General features: G+C 52.8%; 13 non-coding genes across 13 annotated transcripts; all 13 read right to left on the reverse strand.

The window, feature by feature from the left end:
- Window positions 1-841: 841 nt before the first annotated feature.
- On the reverse strand, window positions 842-960 carry LOC126330561 (5S ribosomal RNA). The gene has a single exon (XR_007563006.1). It is a non-coding gene; the product is annotated as a 5S ribosomal RNA (ribosomal RNA).
- Window positions 961-2,124: 1,164 nt separating this feature from the next.
- On the reverse strand, window positions 2,125-2,243 carry LOC126330562 (5S ribosomal RNA). Its single transcript, XR_007563007.1, has one exon. It is a non-coding gene; the product is annotated as a 5S ribosomal RNA (ribosomal RNA).
- Window positions 2,244-3,407: 1,164 nt separating this feature from the next.
- LOC126330575 (5S ribosomal RNA) lies at window positions 3,408-3,526 on the reverse strand. The gene has a single exon (XR_007563019.1). It is a non-coding gene; the product is annotated as a 5S ribosomal RNA (ribosomal RNA).
- Window positions 3,527-4,690: 1,164 nt separating this feature from the next.
- On the reverse strand, window positions 4,691-4,809 carry LOC126330582 (5S ribosomal RNA). Its single transcript, XR_007563026.1, has one exon. It is a non-coding gene; the product is annotated as a 5S ribosomal RNA (ribosomal RNA).
- Window positions 4,810-5,973: 1,164 nt separating this feature from the next.
- On the reverse strand, window positions 5,974-6,092 carry LOC126330563 (5S ribosomal RNA). The gene has a single exon (XR_007563008.1). It is a non-coding gene; the product is annotated as a 5S ribosomal RNA (ribosomal RNA).
- Window positions 6,093-7,256: 1,164 nt separating this feature from the next.
- LOC126330565 (5S ribosomal RNA) lies at window positions 7,257-7,375 on the reverse strand. The gene has a single exon (XR_007563010.1). It is a non-coding gene; the product is annotated as a 5S ribosomal RNA (ribosomal RNA).
- Window positions 7,376-8,539: 1,164 nt separating this feature from the next.
- LOC126330566 (5S ribosomal RNA) lies at window positions 8,540-8,658 on the reverse strand. The gene has a single exon (XR_007563011.1). It is a non-coding gene; the product is annotated as a 5S ribosomal RNA (ribosomal RNA).
- A 1,165-nt stretch (window positions 8,659-9,823) lies between these two features.
- On the reverse strand, window positions 9,824-9,942 carry LOC126330567 (5S ribosomal RNA). The gene has a single exon (XR_007563012.1). It is a non-coding gene; the product is annotated as a 5S ribosomal RNA (ribosomal RNA).
- A 1,164-nt stretch (window positions 9,943-11,106) lies between these two features.
- LOC126330568 (5S ribosomal RNA) lies at window positions 11,107-11,225 on the reverse strand. The gene has a single exon (XR_007563013.1). It is a non-coding gene; the product is annotated as a 5S ribosomal RNA (ribosomal RNA).
- Window positions 11,226-12,389: 1,164 nt separating this feature from the next.
- LOC126330569 (5S ribosomal RNA) lies at window positions 12,390-12,508 on the reverse strand. Its single transcript, XR_007563014.1, has one exon. It is a non-coding gene; the product is annotated as a 5S ribosomal RNA (ribosomal RNA).
- A 1,166-nt stretch (window positions 12,509-13,674) lies between these two features.
- LOC126330570 (5S ribosomal RNA) lies at window positions 13,675-13,793 on the reverse strand. The gene has a single exon (XR_007563015.1). It is a non-coding gene; the product is annotated as a 5S ribosomal RNA (ribosomal RNA).
- Window positions 13,794-14,957: 1,164 nt separating this feature from the next.
- On the reverse strand, window positions 14,958-15,076 carry LOC126330572 (5S ribosomal RNA). Its single transcript, XR_007563016.1, has one exon. It is a non-coding gene; the product is annotated as a 5S ribosomal RNA (ribosomal RNA).
- A 1,164-nt stretch (window positions 15,077-16,240) lies between these two features.
- LOC126330573 (5S ribosomal RNA) lies at window positions 16,241-16,359 on the reverse strand. Its single transcript, XR_007563017.1, has one exon. It is a non-coding gene; the product is annotated as a 5S ribosomal RNA (ribosomal RNA).
- Window positions 16,360-17,467: the final 1,108 nt, after the last annotated feature.

Consider the following 17,467-nt stretch of genomic DNA (forward strand, 5'->3'; position numbering starts at 1 on the left):
CTCACCTGCCCGACACACGCCGCGATTCCAGATATTTGCGTAATTCGCTCGCCTGTCCCCTCCCCTTCCGTCCCGACTTGTCCCGACTGCCGCTCGCTGCCGCTCGGGTCGCGGTCCATATGGCTGCACAAGCACGAGAAACATCTGCGAGATGGGCGCGGGCCGAACCGGCGTGTCTGGGGCGCCGTGTGCGGCCGTTCGGAGCTACTAGAGCAGCGCCGTGCCGTGGAAAGGTGCGAGAACACGGACACGAGAGACAGGCGGTTCGACAAAGCATCCATCTCCTCTAGCGGCGAAAGATAAATTTTTGTTTACAAATTTGCAGTTGAACACTGCTACAAAACTATAAGCCCTGGTGTATTTCAGAACATTCCTGTCGCTTCATACTCTTGTTATTTCTAGAGACACTTTGGAAAAGAGGGCTGGCACGGGTAGCGAAAAAAAAAGCAAAAAATGAAGACAGCCAGAGTTCCCAGGCGGTCACCGATCCGAATACTAAAGTTGTTGCTTATCGTCGGTGATCGGGCGACAACAGTTGATTTTTTTTTTAATTTTTTATTTATTTAGTTAGTTTTTGGAATTTATCGCTCTTACAAAACAGTAGGCTCTGACGCACTTCAAGAGCACATCTGTCGATTCGCAGTGTTTCGTTACTTTCAAGGTGTTCTAGCACTCTTCCTTCGCGCATTCTTGCTCAAACTGAATTTATTACTGTAATTTCGTATCTTACGTTTAATACAGTAGTTTAAAATGCTCGAGGAAGCATCTTTGTCACACCTGAGAGTTAGTATGAAAAGAGGGCTGGCCGGTGTAGCGAGGTAAAAAGGAAAAAATGAGAGGGAGCCAACAGCACCCGGTGTTCCCAGGCGGTCACCCATCCAAGTACTAACCGGGCCCGATGTTGCTTAACTTCGGTGATCGGACGAGAACCGGTGTATTCAACATGGTATGGCCGTTGGCGTCCTTATACTGTATCCGCACAGCAGAAGAAGGCTTCGCCTCTCCTCCCAACACACGCAATCGCCGTTTTTCGGTGGCACATTTGACGCAAAGCACGTCCTTCCACCTCGAAGGCGACGCGCAGTGCGGCGCGCCGCCACGTGGGTCGGACGCACAACACAGCTGCTCGTTGCACCGCCTGTCATTCGTTTGGTGCGTGCGGCCTCCGACACTCGCGGGAGACGCACCTTGTTCTTGTTATCCGGCGCAGGGCATGCGCGCGGCCGGGCGGCGGGGGGACTGCGCGGGGTGTGGCAGTGTCCTGCTGGACCGACGGAAGCTTCCTCACCTGCCCGACACACGCCGCGATTCCAGATATTTGCGTAATTCGCTCGCCTGTCCCCTCCCCTTCCGTCCCGACTTGTCCCGACTGCCGCTCGCTGCCGCTCGGGTCGCGGTCCATATGGCTGCACAAGCACGAGAAACATCTGCGAGATGGGCGCGGGCCGAACCGGCGTGTCTGGGGCGCCGTGTGCGGCCGTTCGGAGCTACTAGAGCAGCGCCGTGCCGTGGAAAGGTGCGAGAACACGGACACGAGAGACAGGCGGTTCGACAAAGCATCCATCTCCTCTAGCGGCGAAAGATAAATTTTTGTTTACAAATTTGCAGTTGAACACTGCTACAAAACTATAAGCCCTGGTGTATTTCAGAACATTCCTGTCGCTTCATACTCTTGTTATTTCTAGAGACACTTTGGAAAAGAGGGCTGGCACGGGTAGCGAAAAAAAAAGCAAAAAATGAAGACAGCCAGAGTTCCCAGGCGGTCACCGATCCGAATACTAAAGTTGTTGCTTATCGTCGGTGATCGGGCGACAACAGTTGATTTTTTTTTTAATTTTTTATTTATTTAGTTAGTTTTTGGAATTTATCGCTCTTACAAAACAGTAGGCTCTGACGCACTTCAAGAGCACATCTGTCGATTCGCAGTGTTTCGTTACTTTCAAGGTGTTCTAGCACTCTTCCTTCGCGCATTCTTGCTCAAACTGAATTTATTACTGTAATTTCGTATCTTACGTTTAATACAGTAGTTTAAAATGCTCGAGGAAGCATCTTTGTCACACCTGAGAGTTAGTATGAAAAGAGGGCTGGCCGGTGTAGCGAGGTAAAAAGGAAAAAATGAGAGGGAGCCAACAGCACCCGGTGTTCCCAGGCGGTCACCCATCCAAGTACTAACCGGGCCCGATGTTGCTTAACTTCGGTGATCGGACGAGAACCGGTGTATTCAACATGGTATGGCCGTTGGCGTCCTTATACTGTATCCGCACAGCAGAAGAAGGCTTCGCCTCTCCTCCCAACACACGCAATCGCCGTTTTTCGGTGGCACATTTGACGCAAAGCACGTCCTTCCACCTCGAAGGCGACGCGCAGTGCGGCGCGCCGCCACGTGGGTCGGACGCACAACACAGCTGCTCGTTGCACCGCCTGTCATTCGTTTGGTGCGTGCGGCCTCCGACACTCGCGGGAGACGCACCTTGTTCTTGTTATCCGGCGCAGGGCATGCGCGCGGCCGGGCGGCGGGGGGACTGCGCGGGGTGTGGCAGTGTCCTGCTGGACCGACGGAAGCTTCCTCACCTGCCCGACACACGCCGCGATTCCAGATATTTGCGTAATTCGCTCGCCTGTCCCCTCCCCTTCCGTCCCGACTTGTCCCGACTGCCGCTCGCTGCCGCTCGGGTCGCGGTCCATATGGCTGCACAAGCACGAGAAACATCTGCGAGATGGGCGCGGGCCGAACCGGCGTGTCTGGGGCGCCGTGTGCGGCCGTTCGGAGCTACTAGAGCAGCGCCGTGCCGTGGAAAGGTGCGAGAACACGGACACGAGAGACAGGCGGTTCGACAAAGCATCCATCTCCTCTAGCGGCGAAAGATAAATTTTTGTTTACAAATTTGCAGTTGAACACTGCTACAAAACTATAAGCCCTGGTGTATTTCAGAACATTCCTGTCGCTTCATACTCTTGTTATTTCTAGAGACACTTTGGAAAAGAGGGCTGGCACGGGTAGCGAAAAAAAAAGCAAAAAATGAAGACAGCCAGAGTTCCCAGGCGGTCACCGATCCGAATACTAAAGTTGTTGCTTATCGTCGGTGATCGGGCGACAACAGTTGATTTTTTTTTTAATTTTTTATTTATTTAGTTAGTTTTTGGAATTTATCGCTCTTACAAAACAGTAGGCTCTGACGCACTTCAAGAGCACATCTGTCGATTCGCAGTGTTTCGTTACTTTCAAGGTGTTCTAGCACTCTTCCTTCGCGCATTCTTGCTCAAACTGAATTTATTACTGTAATTTCGTATCTTACGTTTAATACAGTAGTTTAAAATGCTCGAGGAAGCATCTTTGTCACACCTGAGAGTTAGTATGAAAAGAGGGCTGGCCGGTGTAGCGAGGTAAAAAGGAAAAAATGAGAGGGAGCCAACAGCACCCGGTGTTCCCAGGCGGTCACCCATCCAAGTACTAACCGGGCCTGATGTTGCTTAACTTCGGTGATCGGACGAGAACCGGTGTATTCAACATGGTATGGCCGTTGGCGTCCTTATACTGTATCCGCACAGCAGAAGAAGGCTTCGCCTCTCCTCCCAACACACGCAATCGCCGTTTTTCGGTGGCACATTTGACGCAAAGCACGTCCTTCCACCTCGAAGGCGACGCGCAGTGCGGCGCGCCGCCACGTGGGTCGGACGCACAACACAGCTGCTCGTTGCACCGCCTGTCATTCGTTTGGTGCGTGCGGCCTCCGACACTCGCGGGAGACGCACCTTGTTCTTGTTATCCGGCGCAGGGCATGCGCGCGGCCGGGCGGCGGGGGGACTGCGCGGGGTGTGGCAGTGTCCTGCTGGACCGACGGAAGCTTCCTCACCTGCCCGACACACGCCGCGATTCCAGATATTTGCGTAATTCGCTCGCCTGTCCCCTCCCCTTCCGTCCCGACTTGTCCCGACTGCCGCTCGCTGCCGCTCGGGTCGCGGTCCATATGGCTGCACAAGCACGAGAAACATCTGCGAGATGGGCGCGGGCCGAACCGGCGTGTCTGGGGCGCCGTGTGCGGCCGTTCGGAGCTACTAGAGCAGCGCCGTGCCGTGGAAAGGTGCGAGAACACGGACACGAGAGACAGGCGGTTCGACAAAGCATCCATCTCCTCTAGCGGCGAAAGATAAATTTTTGTTTACAAATTTGCAGTTGAACACTGCTACAAAACTATAAGCCCTGGTGTATTTCAGAACATTCCTGTCGCTTCATACTCTTGTTATTTCTAGAGACACTTTGGAAAAGAGGGCTGGCACGGGTAGCGAAAAAAAAAGCAAAAAATGAAGACAGCCAGAGTTCCCAGGCGGTCACCGATCCGAATACTAAAGTTGTTGCTTATCGTCGGTGATCGGGCGACAACAGTTGATTTTTTTTTTAATTTTTTATTTATTTAGTTAGTTTTTGGAATTTATCGCTCTTACAAAACAGTAGGCTCTGACGCACTTCAAGAGCACATCTGTCGATTCGCAGTGTTTCGTTACTTTCAAGGTGTTCTAGCACTCTTCCTTCGCGCATTCTTGCTCAAACTGAATTTATTACTGTAATTTCGTATCTTACGTTTAATACAGTAGTTTAAAATGCTCGAGGAAGCATCTTTGTCACACCTGAGAGTTAGTATGAAAAGAGGGCTGGCCGGTGTAGCGAGGTAAAAAGGAAAAAATGAGAGGGAGCCAACAGCACCCGGTGTTCCCAGGCGGTCACCCATCCAAGTACTAACAGGGCCCGATGTTGCTTAACTTCGGTGATCGGACGAGAACCGGTGTATTCAACATGGTATGGCCGTTGGCGTCCTTATACTGTATCCGCACAGCAGAAGAAGGCTTCGCCTCTCCTCCCAACACACGCAATCGCCGTTTTTCGGTGGCACATTTGACGCAAAGCACGTCCTTCCACCTCGAAGGCGACGCGCAGTGCGGCGCGCCGCCACGTGGGTCGGACGCACAACACAGCTGCTCGTTGCACCGCCTGTCATTCGTTTGGTGCGTGCGGCCTCCGACACTCGCGGGAGACGCACCTTGTTCTTGTTATCCGGCGCAGGGCATGCGCGCGGCCGGGCGGCGGGGGGACTGCGCGGGGTGTGGCAGTGTCCTGCTGGACCGACGGAAGCTTCCTCACCTGCCCGACACACGCCGCGATTCCAGATATTTGCGTAATTCGCTCGCCTGTCCCCTCCCCTTCCGTCCCGACTTGTCCCGACTGCCGCTCGCTGCCGCTCGGGTCGCGGTCCATATGGCTGCACAAGCACGAGAAACATCTGCGAGATGGGCGCGGGCCGAACCGGCGTGTCTGGGGCGCCGTGTGCGGCCGTTCGGAGCTACTAGAGCAGCGCCGTGCCGTGGAAAGGTGCGAGAACACGGACACGAGAGACAGGCGGTTCGACAAAGCATCCATCTCCTCTAGCGGCGAAAGATAAATTTTTGTTTACAAATTTGCAGTTGAACACTGCTACAAAACTATAAGCCCTGGTGTATTTCAGAACATTCCTGTCGCTTCATACTCTTGTTATTTCTAGAGACACTTTGGAAAAGAGGGCTGGCACGGGTAGCGAAAAAAAAAGCAAAAAATGAAGACAGCCAGAGTTCCCAGGCGGTCACCGATCCGAATACTAAAGTTGTTGCTTATCGTCGGTGATCGGGCGACAACAGTTGATTTTTTTTTTAATTTTTTATTTATTTAGTTAGTTTTTGGAATTTATCGCTCTTACAAAACAGTAGGCTCTGACGCACTTCAAGAGCACATCTGTCGATTCGCAGTGTTTCGTTACTTTCAAGGTGTTCTAGCACTCTTCCTTCGCGCATTCTTGCTCAAACTGAATTTATTACTGTAATTTCGTATCTTACGTTTAATACAGTAGTTTAAAATGCTCGAGGAAGCATCTTTGTCACACCTGAGAGTTAGTATGAAAAGAGGGCTGGCCGGTGTAGCGAGGTAAAAAGGAAAAAATGAGAGGGAGCCAACAGCACCCGGTGTTCCCAGGCGGTCACCCATCCAAGTACTAACCGGGCCCGATGTTGCTTAACTTCGGTGATCGGACGAGAACCGGTGTATTCAACATGGTATGGCCGTTGGCGTCCTTATACTGTATCCGCACAGCAGAAGAAGGCTTCGCCTCTCCTCCCAACACACGCAATCGCCGTTTTTCGGTGGCACATTTGACGCAAAGCACGTCCTTCCACCTCGAAGGCGACGCGCAGTGCGGCGCGCCGCCACGTGGGTCGGACGCACAACACAGCTGCTCGTTGCACCGCCTGTCATTCGTTTGGTGCGTGCGGCCTCCGACACTCGCGGGAGACGCACCTTGTTCTTGTTATCCGGCGCAGGGCATGCGCGCGGCCGGGCGGCGGGGGGACTGCGCGGGGTGTGGCAGTGTCCTGCTGGACCGACGGAAGCTTCCTCACCTGCCCGACACACGCCGCGATTCCAGATATTTGCGTAATTCGCTCGCCTGTCCCCTCCCCTTCCGTCCCGACTTGTCCCGACTGCCGCTCGCTGCCGCTCGGGTCGCGGTCCATATGGCTGCACAAGCACGAGAAACATCTGCGAGATGGGCGCGGGCCGAACCGGCGTGTCTGGGGCGCCGTGTGCGGCCGTTCGGAGCTACTAGAGCAGCGCCGTGCCGTGGAAAGGTGCGAGAACACGGACACGAGAGACAGGCGGTTCGACAAAGCATCCATCTCCTCTAGCGGCGAAAGATAAATTTTTGTTTACAAATTTGCAGTTGAACACTGCTACAAAACTATAAGCCCTGGTGTATTTCAGAACATTCCTGTCGCTTCATACTCTTGTTATTTCTAGAGACACTTTGGAAAAGAGGGCTGGCACGGGTAGCGAAAAAAAAAGCAAAAAATGAAGACAGCCAGAGTTCCCAGGCGGTCACCGATCCGAATACTAAAGTTGTTGCTTATCGTCGGTGATCGGGCGACAACAGTTGATTTTTTTTTTAATTTTTTATTTATTTAGTTAGTTTTTGGAATTTATCGCTCTTACAAAACAGTAGGCTCTGACGCACTTCAAGAGCACATCTGTCGATTCGCAGTGTTTCGTTACTTTCAAGGTGTTCTAGCACTCTTCCTTCGCGCATTCTTGCTCAAACTGAATTTATTACTGTAATTTCGTATCTTACGTTTAATACAGTAGTTTAAAATGCTCGAGGAAGCATCTTTGTCACACCTGAGAGTTAGTATGAAAAGAGGGCTGGCCGGTGTAGCGAGGTAAAAAGGAAAAAATGAGAGGGAGCCAACAGCACCCGGTGTTCCCAGGCGGTCACCCATCCAAGTACTAACCGGGCCCGATGTTGCTTAACTTCGGTGATCGGACGAGAACCGGTGTATTCAACATGGTATGGCCGTTGGCGTCCTTATACTGTATCCGCACAGCAGAAGAAGGCTTCGCCTCTCCTCCCAACACACGCAATCGCCGTTTTTCGGTGGCACATTTGACGCAAAGCACGTCCTTCCACCTCGAAGGCGACGCGCAGTGCGGCGCGCCGCCACGTGGGTCGGACGCACAACACAGCTGCTCGTTGCACCGCCTGTCATTCGTTTGGTGCGTGCGGCCTCCGACACTCGCGGGAGACGCACCTTGTTCTTGTTATCCGGCGCAGGGCATGCGCGCGGCCGGGCGGCGGGGGGACTGCGCGGGGTGTGGCAGTGTCCTGCTGGACCGACGGAAGCTTCCTCACCTGCCCGACACACGCCGCGATTCCAGATATTTGCGTAATTCGCTCGCCTGTCCCCTCCCCTTCCGTCCCGACTTGTCCCGACTGCCGCTCGCTGCCGCTCGGGTCGCGGTCCATATGGCTGCACAAGCACGAGAAACATCTGCGAGATGGGCGCGGGCCGAACCGGCGTGTCTGGGGCGCCGTGTGCGGCCGTTCGGAGCTACTAGAGCAGCGCCGTGCCGTGGAAAGGTGCGAGAACACGGACACGAGAGACAGGCGGTTCGACAAAGCATCCATCTCCTCTAGCGGCGAAAGATAAATTTTTGTTTACAAATTTGCAGTTGAACACTGCTACAAAACTATAAGCCCTGGTGTATTTCAGAACATTCCTGTCGCTTCATACTCTTGTTATTTCTAGAGACACTTTGGAAAAGAGGGCTGGCACGGGTAGCGAAAAAAAAAGCAAAAAATGAAGACAGCCAGAGTTCCCAGGCGGTCACCGATCCGAATACTAAAGTTGTTGCTTATCGTCGGTGATCGGGCGACAACAGTTGATTTTTTTTTTAATTTTTTATTTATTTAGTTAGTTTTTGGAATTTATCGCTCTTACAAAACAGTAGGCTCTGACGCACTTCAAGAGCACATCTGTCGATTCGCAGTGTTTCGTTACTTTCAAGGTGTTCTAGCACTCTTCCTTCGCGCATTCTTGCTCAAACTGAATTTATTACTGTAATTTCGTATCTTACGTTTAATACAGTAGTTTAAAATGCTCGAGGAAGCATCTTTGTCACACCTGAGAGTTAGTATGAAAAGAGGGCTGGCCGGTGTAGCGAGGTAAAAAGGAAAAAATGAGAGGGAGCCAACAGCACCCGGTGTTCCCAGGCGGTCACCCATCCAAGTACTAACCGGGCCCGATGTTGCTTAACTTCGGTGATCGGACGAGAACCGGTGTATTCAACATGGTATGGCCGTTGGCGTCCTTATACTGTATCCGCACAGCAGAAGAAGGCTTCGCCTCTCCTCCCAACACACGCAATCGCCGTTTTTCGGTGGCACATTTGACGCAAAGCACGTCCTTCCACCTCGAAGGCGACGCGCAGTGCGGCGCGCCGCCACGTGGGTCGGACGCACAACACAGCTGCTCGTTGCACCGCCTGTCATTCGTTTGGTGCGTGCGGCCTCCGACACTCGCGGGAGACGCACCTTGTTCTTGTTATCCGGCGCAGGGCATGCGCGCGGCCGGGCGGCGGGGGGACTGCGCGGGGTGTGGCAGTGTCCTGCTGGACCGACGGAAGCTTCCTCACCTGCCCGACACACGCCGCGATTCCAGATATTTGCGTAATTCGCTCGCCTGTCCCCTCCCCTTCCGTCCCGACTTGTCCCGACTGCCGCTCGCTGCCGCTCGGGTCGCGGTCCATATGGCTGCACAAGCACGAGAAACATCTGCGAGATGGGCGCGGGCCGAACCGGCGTGTCTGGGGCGCCGTGTGCGGCCGTTCGGAGCTACTAGAGCAGCGCCGTGCCGTGGAAAGGTGCGAGAACACGGACACGAGAGACAGGCGGTTCGACAAAGCATCCATCTCCTCTAGCGGCGAAAGATAAATTTTTGTTTACAAATTTGCAGTTGAACACTGCTACAAAACTATAAGCCCTGGTGTATTTCAGAACATTCCTGTCGCTTCATACTCTTGTTATTTCTAGAGACACTTTGGAAAAGAGGGCTGGCACGGGTAGCGAAAAAAAAAGCAAAAAATGAAGACAGCCAGAGTTCCCAGGCGGTCACCGATCCGAATACTAAAGTTGTTGCTTATCGTCGGTGATCGGGCGACAACAGTTGATTTTTTTTTTTAATTTTTTATTTATTTAGTTAGTTTTTGGAATTTATCGCTCTTACAAAACAGTAGGCTCTGACGCACTTCAAGAGCACATCTGTCGATTCGCAGTGTTTCGTTACTTTCAAGGTGTTCTAGCACTCTTCCTTCGCGCATTCTTGCTCAAACTGAATTTATTACTGTAATTTCGTATCTTACGTTTAATACAGTAGTTTAAAATGCTCGAGGAAGCATCTTTGTCACACCTGAGAGTTAGTATGAAAAGAGGGCTGGCCGGTGTAGCGAGGTAAAAAGGAAAAAATGAGAGGGAGCCAACAGCACCCGGTGTTCCCAGGCGGTCACCCATCCAAGTACTAACCGGGCCCGATGTTGCTTAACTTCGGTGATCGGACGAGAACCGGTGTATTCAACATGGTATGGCCGTTGGCGTCCTTATACTGTATCCGCACAGCAGAAGAAGGCTTCGCCTCTCCTCCCAACACACGCAATCGCCGTTTTTCGGTGGCACATTTGACGCAAAGCACGTCCTTCCACCTCGAAGGCGACGCGCAGTGCGGCGCGCCGCCACGTGGGTCGGACGCACAACACAGCTGCTCGTTGCACCGCCTGTCATTCGTTTGGTGCGTGCGGCCTCCGACACTCGCGGGAGACGCACCTTGTTCTTGTTATCCGGCGCAGGGCATGCGCGCGGCCGGGCGGCGGGGGGACTGCGCGGGGTGTGGCAGTGTCCTGCTGGACCGACGGAAGCTTCCTCACCTGCCCGACACACGCCGCGATTCCAGATATTTGCGTAATTCGCTCGCCTGTCCCCTCCCCTTCCGTCCCGACTTGTCCCGACTGCCGCTCGCTGCCGCTCGGGTCGCGGTCCATATGGCTGCACAAGCACGAGAAACATCTGCGAGATGGGCGCGGGCCGAACCGGCGTGTCTGGGGCGCCGTGTGCGGCCGTTCGGAGCTACTAGAGCAGCGCCGTGCCGTGGAAAGGTGCGAGAACACGGACACGAGAGACAGGCGGTTCGACAAAGCATCCATCTCCTCTAGCGGCGAAAGATAAATTTTTGTTTACAAATTTGCAGTTGAACACTGCTACAAAACTATAAGCCCTGGTGTATTTCAGAACATTCCTGTCGCTTCATACTCTTGTTATTTCTAGAGACACTTTGGAAAAGAGGGCTGGCACGGGTAGCGAAAAAAAAAGCAAAAAATGAAGACAGCCAGAGTTCCCAGGCGGTCACCGATCCGAATACTAAAGTTGTTGCTTATCGTCGGTGATCGGGCGACAACAGTTGATTTTTTTTTTAATTTTTTATTTATTTAGTTAGTTTTTGGAATTTATCGCTCTTACAAAACAGTAGGCTCTGACGCACTTCAAGAGCACATCTGTCGATTCGCAGTGTTTCGTTACTTTCAAGGTGTTCTAGCACTCTTCCTTCGCGCATTCTTGCTCAAACTGAATTTATTACTGTAATTTCGTATCTTACGTTTAATACAGTAGTTTAAAATGCTCGAGGAAGCATCTTTGTCACACCTGAGAGTTAGTATGAAAAGAGGGCTGGCCGGTGTAGCGAGGTAAAAAGGAAAAAATGAGAGGGAGCCAACAGCACCCGGTGTTCCCAGGCGGTCACCCATCCAAGTACTAACCGGGCCCGATGTTGCTTAACTTCGGTGATCGGACGAGAACCGGTGTATTCAACATGGTATGGCCGTTGGCGTCCTTATACTGTATCCGCACAGCAGAAGAAGGCTTCGCCTCTCCTCCCAACACACGCAATCGCCGTTTTTCGGTGGCACATTTGACGCAAAGCACGTCCTTCCACCTCGAAGGCGACGCGCAGTGCGGCGCGCCGCCACGTGGGTCGGACGCACAACACAGCTGCTCGTTGCACCGCCTGTCATTCGTTTGGTGCGTGCGGCCTCCGACACTCGCGGGAGACGCACCTTGTTCTTGTTATCCGGCGCAGGGCATGCGCGCGGCCGGGCGGCGGGGGGACTGCGCGGGGTGTGGCAGTGTCCTGCTGGACCGACGGAAGCTTCCTCACCTGCCCGACACACGCCGCGATTCCAGATATTTGCGTAATTCGCTCGCCTGTCCCCTCCCCTTCCGTCCCGACTTGTCCCGACTGCCGCTCGCTGCCGCTCGGGTCGCGGTCCATATGGCTGCACAAGCACGAGAAACATCTGCGAGATGGGCGCGGGCCGAACCGGCGTGTCTGGGGCGCCGTGTGCGGCCGTTCGGAGCTACTAGAGCAGCGCCGTGCCGTGGAAAGGTGCGAGAACACGGACACGAGAGACAGGCGGTTCGACAAAGCATCCATCTCCTCTAGCGGCGAAAGATAAATTTTTGTTTACAAATTTGCAGTTGAACACTGCTACAAAACTATAAGCCCTGGTGTATTTCAGAACATTCCTGTCGCTTCATACTCTTGTTATTTCTAGAGACACTTTGGAAAAGAGGGCTGGCACGGGTAGCGAAAAAAAAAGCAAAAAATGAAGACAGCCAGAGTTCCCAGGCGGTCACCGATCCGAATACTAAAGTTGTTGCTTATCGTCGGTGATCGGGCGACAACAGTTGATTTTTTTTTTAATTTTTTATTTATTTAGTTAGTTTTTGGAATTTATCGCTCTTACAAAACAGTAGGCTCTGACGCACTTCAAGAGCACATCTGTCGATTCGCAGTGTTTCGTTACTTTCAAGGTGTTCTAGCACTCTTCCTTCGCGCATTCTTGCTCAAACTGAATTTATTACTGTAATTTCGTATCTTACGTTTAATACAGTAGTTTAAAATGCTCGAGGAAGCATCTTTGTCACACCTGAGAGTTAGTATGAAAAGAGGGCTGGCCGGTGTAGCGAGGTAAAAAGGAAAAAATGAGAGGGAGCCAACAGCACCCGGTGTTCCCAGGCGGTCACCCATCCAAGTACTAACCGGGCCCGATGTTGCTTAACTTCGGTGATCGGACGAGAACCGGTGTATTCAACATGGTATGGCCGTTGGCGTCCTTATACTGTATCCGCACAGCAGAAGAAGGCTTCGCCTCTCCTCCCAACACACGCAATCGCCGTTTTTCGGTGGCACATTTGACGCAAAGCACGTCCTTCCACCTCGAAGGCGACGCGCAGTGCGGCGCGCCGCCACGTGGGTCGGACGCACAACACAGCTGCTCGTTGCACCGCCTGTCATTCGTTTGGTGCGTGCGGCCTCCGACACTCGCGGGAGACGCACCTTGTTCTTGTTATCCGGCGCAGGGCATGCGCGCGGCCGGGCGGCGGGGGGACTGCGCGGGGTGTGGCAGTGTCCTGCTGGACCGACGGAAGCTTCCTCACCTGCCCGACACACGCCGCGATTCCAGATATTTGCGTAATTCGCTCGCCTGTCCCCTCCCCTTCCGTCCCGACTTGTCCCGACTGCCGCTCGCTGCCGCTCGGGTCGCGGTCCATATGGCTGCACAAGCACGAGAAACATCTGCGAGATGGGCGCGGGCCGAACCGGCGTGTCTGGGGCGCCGTGTGCGGCCGTTCGGAGCTACTAGAGCAGCGCCGTGCCGTGGAAAGGTGCGAGAACACGGACACGAGAGACAGGCGGTTCGACAAAGCATCCATCTCCTCTAGCGGCGAAAGATAAATTTTTGTTTACAAATTTGCAGTTGAACACTGCTACAAAACTATAAGCCCTGGTGTATTTCAGAACATTCCTGTCGCTTCATACTCTTGTTATTTCTAGAGACACTTTGGAAAAGAGGGCTGGCACGGGTAGCGAAAAAAAAAGCAAAAAATGAAGACAGCCAGAGTTCCCAGGCGGTCACCGATCCGAATACTAAAGTTGTTGCTTATCGTCGGTGATCGGGCGACAACAGTTGATTTTTTTTTTAATTTTTTATTTATTTAGTTAGTTTTTGGAATTTATCGCTCTTACAAAACAGTAGGCTCTGACGCACTTCAAGAGCACATCTGTCGATTCGCAGTGTTTCGTTACTTTCAAGGTGTTCTAGCACTCTTCCTTCGCGCATTCTTGCTCAAACTGAATTTATTACTGTAATTTCGTATCTTACGTTTAATACAGTAGTTTAAAATGCTCGAGGAAGCATCTTTGTCACACCTGAGAGTTAGTATGAAAAGAGGGCTGGCCGGTGTGTAGCGAGGTAAAAAGGAAAAAATGAGAGGGAGCCAACAGCACCCGGTGTTCCCAGGCGGTCACCCATCCAAGTACTAACCGGGCCCGATGTTGCTTAACTTCGGTGATCGGACGAGAACCGGTGTATTCAACATGGTATGGCCGTTGGCGTCCTTATACTGTATCCGCACAGCAGAAGAAGGCTTCGCCTCTCCTCCCAACACACGCAATCGCCGTTTTTCGGTGGCACATTTGACGCAAAGCACGTCCTTCCACCTCGAAGGCGACGCGCAGTGCGGCGCGCCGCCACGTGGGTCGGACGCACAACACAGCTGCTCGTTGCACCGCCTGTCATTCGTTTGGTGCGTGCGGCCTCCGACACTCGCGGGAGACGCACCTTGTTCTTGTTATCCGGCGCAGGGCATGCGCGCGGCCGGGCGGCGGGGGGACTGCGCGGGGTGTGGCAGTGTCCTGCTGGACCGACGGAAGCTTCCTCACCTGCCCGACACACGCCGCGATTCCAGATATTTGCGTAATTCGCTCGCCTGTCCCCTCCCCTTCCGTCCCGACTTGTCCCGACTGCCGCTCGCTGCCGCTCGGGTCGCGGTCCATATGGCTGCACAAGCACGAGAAACATCTGCGAGATGGGCGCGGGCCGAACCGGCGTGTCTGGGGCGCCGTGTGCGGCCGTTCGGAGCTACTAGAGCAGCGCCGTGCCGTGGAAAGGTGCGAGAACACGGACACGAGAGACAGGCGGTTCGACAAAGCATCCATCTCCTCTAGCGGCGAAAGATAAATTTTTGTTTACAAATTTGCAGTTGAACACTGCTACAAAACTATAAGCCCTGGTGTATTTCAGAACATTCCTGTCGCTTCATACTCTTGTTATTTCTAGAGACACTTTGGAAAAGAGGGCTGGCACGGGTAGCGAAAAAAAAAGCAAAAAATGAAGACAGCCAGAGTTCCCAGGCGGTCACCGATCCGAATACTAAAGTTGTTGCTTATCGTCGGTGATCGGGCGACAACAGTTGATTTTTTTTTTAATTTTTTATTTATTTAGTTAGTTTTTGGAATTTATCGCTCTTACAAAACAGTAGGCTCTGACGCACTTCAAGAGCACATCTGTCGATTCGCAGTGTTTCGTTACTTTCAAGGTGTTCTAGCACTCTTCCTTCGCGCATTCTTGCTCAAACTGAATTTATTACTGTAATTTCGTATCTTACGTTTAATACAGTAGTTTAAAATGCTCGAGGAAGCATCTTTGTCACACCTGAGAGTTAGTATGAAAAGAGGGCTGGCCGGTGTAGCGAGGTAAAAAGGAAAAAATGAGAGGGAGCCAACAGCACCCGGTGTTCCCAGGCGGTCACCCATCCAAGTACTAACCGGGCCCGATGTTGCTTAACTTCGGTGATCGGACGAGAACCGGTGTATTCAACATGGTATGGCCGTTGGCGTCCTTATACTGTATCCGCACAGCAGAAGAAGGCTTCGCCTCTCCTCCCAACACACGCAATCGCCGTTTTTCGGTGGCACATTTGACGCAAAGCACGTCCTTCCACCTCGAAGGCGACGCGCAGTGCGGCGCGCCGCCACGTGGGTCGGACGCACAACACAGCTGCTCGTTGCACCGCCTGTCATTCGTTTGGTGCGTGCGGCCTCCGACACTCGCGGGAGACGCACCTTGTTCTTGTTATCCGGCGCAGGGCATGCGCGCGGCCGGGCGGCGGGGGGACTGCGCGGGGTGTGGCAGTGTCCTGCTGGACCGACGGAAGCTTCCTCACCTGCCCGACACACGCCGCGATTCCAGATATTTGCGTAATTCGCTCGCCTGTCCCCTCCCCTTCCGTCCCGACTTGTCCCGACTGCCGCTCGCTGCCGCTCGGGTCGCGGTCCATATGGCTGCACAAGCACGAGAAACATCTGCGAGATGGGCGCGGGCCGAACCGGCGTGTCTGGGGCGCCGTGTGCGGCCGTTCGGAGCTACTAGAGCAGCGCCGTGCCGTGGAAAGGTGCGAGAACACGGACACGAGAGACAGGCGGTTCGACAAAGCATCCATCTCCTCTAGCGGCGAAAGATAAATTTTTGTTTACAAATTTGCAGTTGAACACTGCTACAAAACTATAAGCCCTGGTGTATTTCAGAACATTCCTGTCGCTTCATACTCTTGTTATTTCTAGAGACACTTTGGAAAAGAGGGCTGGCACGGGTAGCGAAAAAAAAAGCAAAAAATGAAGACAGCCAGAGTTCCCAGGCGGTCACCGATCCGAATACTAAAGTTGTTGCTTATCGTCGGTGATCGGGCGACAACAGTTGATTTTTTTTTTAATTTTTTATTTATTTAGTTAGTTTTTGGAATTTATCGCTCTTACAAAACAGTAGGCTCTGACGCACTTCAAGAGCACATCTGTCGATTCGCAGTGTTTCGTTACTTTCAAGGTGTTCTAGCACTCTTCCTTCGCGCATTCTTGCTCAAACTGAATTTATTACTGTAATTTCGTATCTTACGTTTAATACAGTAGTTTAAAATGCTCGAGGAAGCATCTTTGTCACACCTGAGAGTTAGTATGAAAAGAGGGCTGGCCGGTGTAGCGAGGTAAAAAGGAAAAAATGAGAGGGAGCCAACAGCACCCGGTGTTCCCAGGCGGTCACCCATCCAAGTACTAACCGGGCCCGATGTTGCTTAACTTCGGTGATCGGACGAGAACCGGTGTATTCAACATGGTATGGCCGTTGGCGTCCTTATACTGTATCCGCACAGCAGAAGAAGGCTTCGCCTCTCCTCCCAACACACGCAATCGCCGTTTTTCGGTGGCACATTTGACGCAAAGCACGTCCTTCCACCTCGAAGGCGACGCGCAGTGCGGCGCGCCGCCACGTGGGTCGGACGCACAACACAGCTGCTCGTTGCACCGCCTGTCATTCGTTTGGTGCGTGCGGCCTCCGACACTCGCGGGAGACGCACCTTGTTCTTGTTATCCGGCGCAGGGCATGCGCGCGGCCGGGCGGCGGGGGGACTGCGCGGGGTGTGGCAGTGTCCTGCTGGACCGACGGAAGCTTCCTCACCTGCCCGACACACGCCGCGATTCCAGATATTTGCGTAATTCGCTCGCCTGTCCCCTCCCCTTCCGTCCCGACTTGTCCCGACTGCCGCTCGCTGCCGCTCGGGTCGCGGTCCATATGGCTGCACAAGCACGAGAAACATCTGCGAGATGGGCGCGGGCCGAACCGGCGTGTCTGGGGCGCCGTGTGCGGCCGTTCGGAGCTACTAGAGCAGCGCCGTGCCGTGGAAAGGTGCGAGAACACGGACACGAGAGACAGGCGGTTCGACAAAGCATCCATCTCCTCTAGCGGCGAAAGATAAATTTTTGTTTACAAATTTGCAGTTGAACACTGCTACAAAACTATAAGCCCTGGTGTATTTCAGAACATTCCTGTCGCTTCATACTCTTGTTATTTCTAGAGACACTTTGGAAAAGAGGGCTGGCACGGGTAGCGAAAAAAAAAGCAAAAAATGAAGACAGCCAGAGTTCCCAGGCGGTCACCGATCCGAATACTAAAGTTGTTGCTTATCGTCGGTGATCGGGCGACAACAGTTGATTTTTTTTTTAATTTTTTATTTATTTAGTTAGTTTTTGGAATTTATCGCTCTTACAAAACAGTAGGCTCTGACGCACTTCAAGAGCACATCTGTCGATTCGCAGTGTTTCGTTACTTTCAAGGTGTTCTAGCACTCTTCCTTCGCGCATTCTTGCTCAAACTGAATTTATTACTGTAATTTCGTATCTTACGTTTAATACAGTAGTTTAAAATGCTCGAGGAAGCATCTTTGTCACACCTGAGAGT

The sequence above is a fragment of the Schistocerca gregaria genome, unplaced genomic scaffold (genome assembly GCF_023897955.1).
Source record: "Schistocerca gregaria isolate iqSchGreg1 unplaced genomic scaffold, iqSchGreg1.2 ptg001306l, whole genome shotgun sequence".
NCBI lineage: Eukaryota > Metazoa > Arthropoda > Insecta > Orthoptera > Acrididae > Schistocerca > Schistocerca gregaria.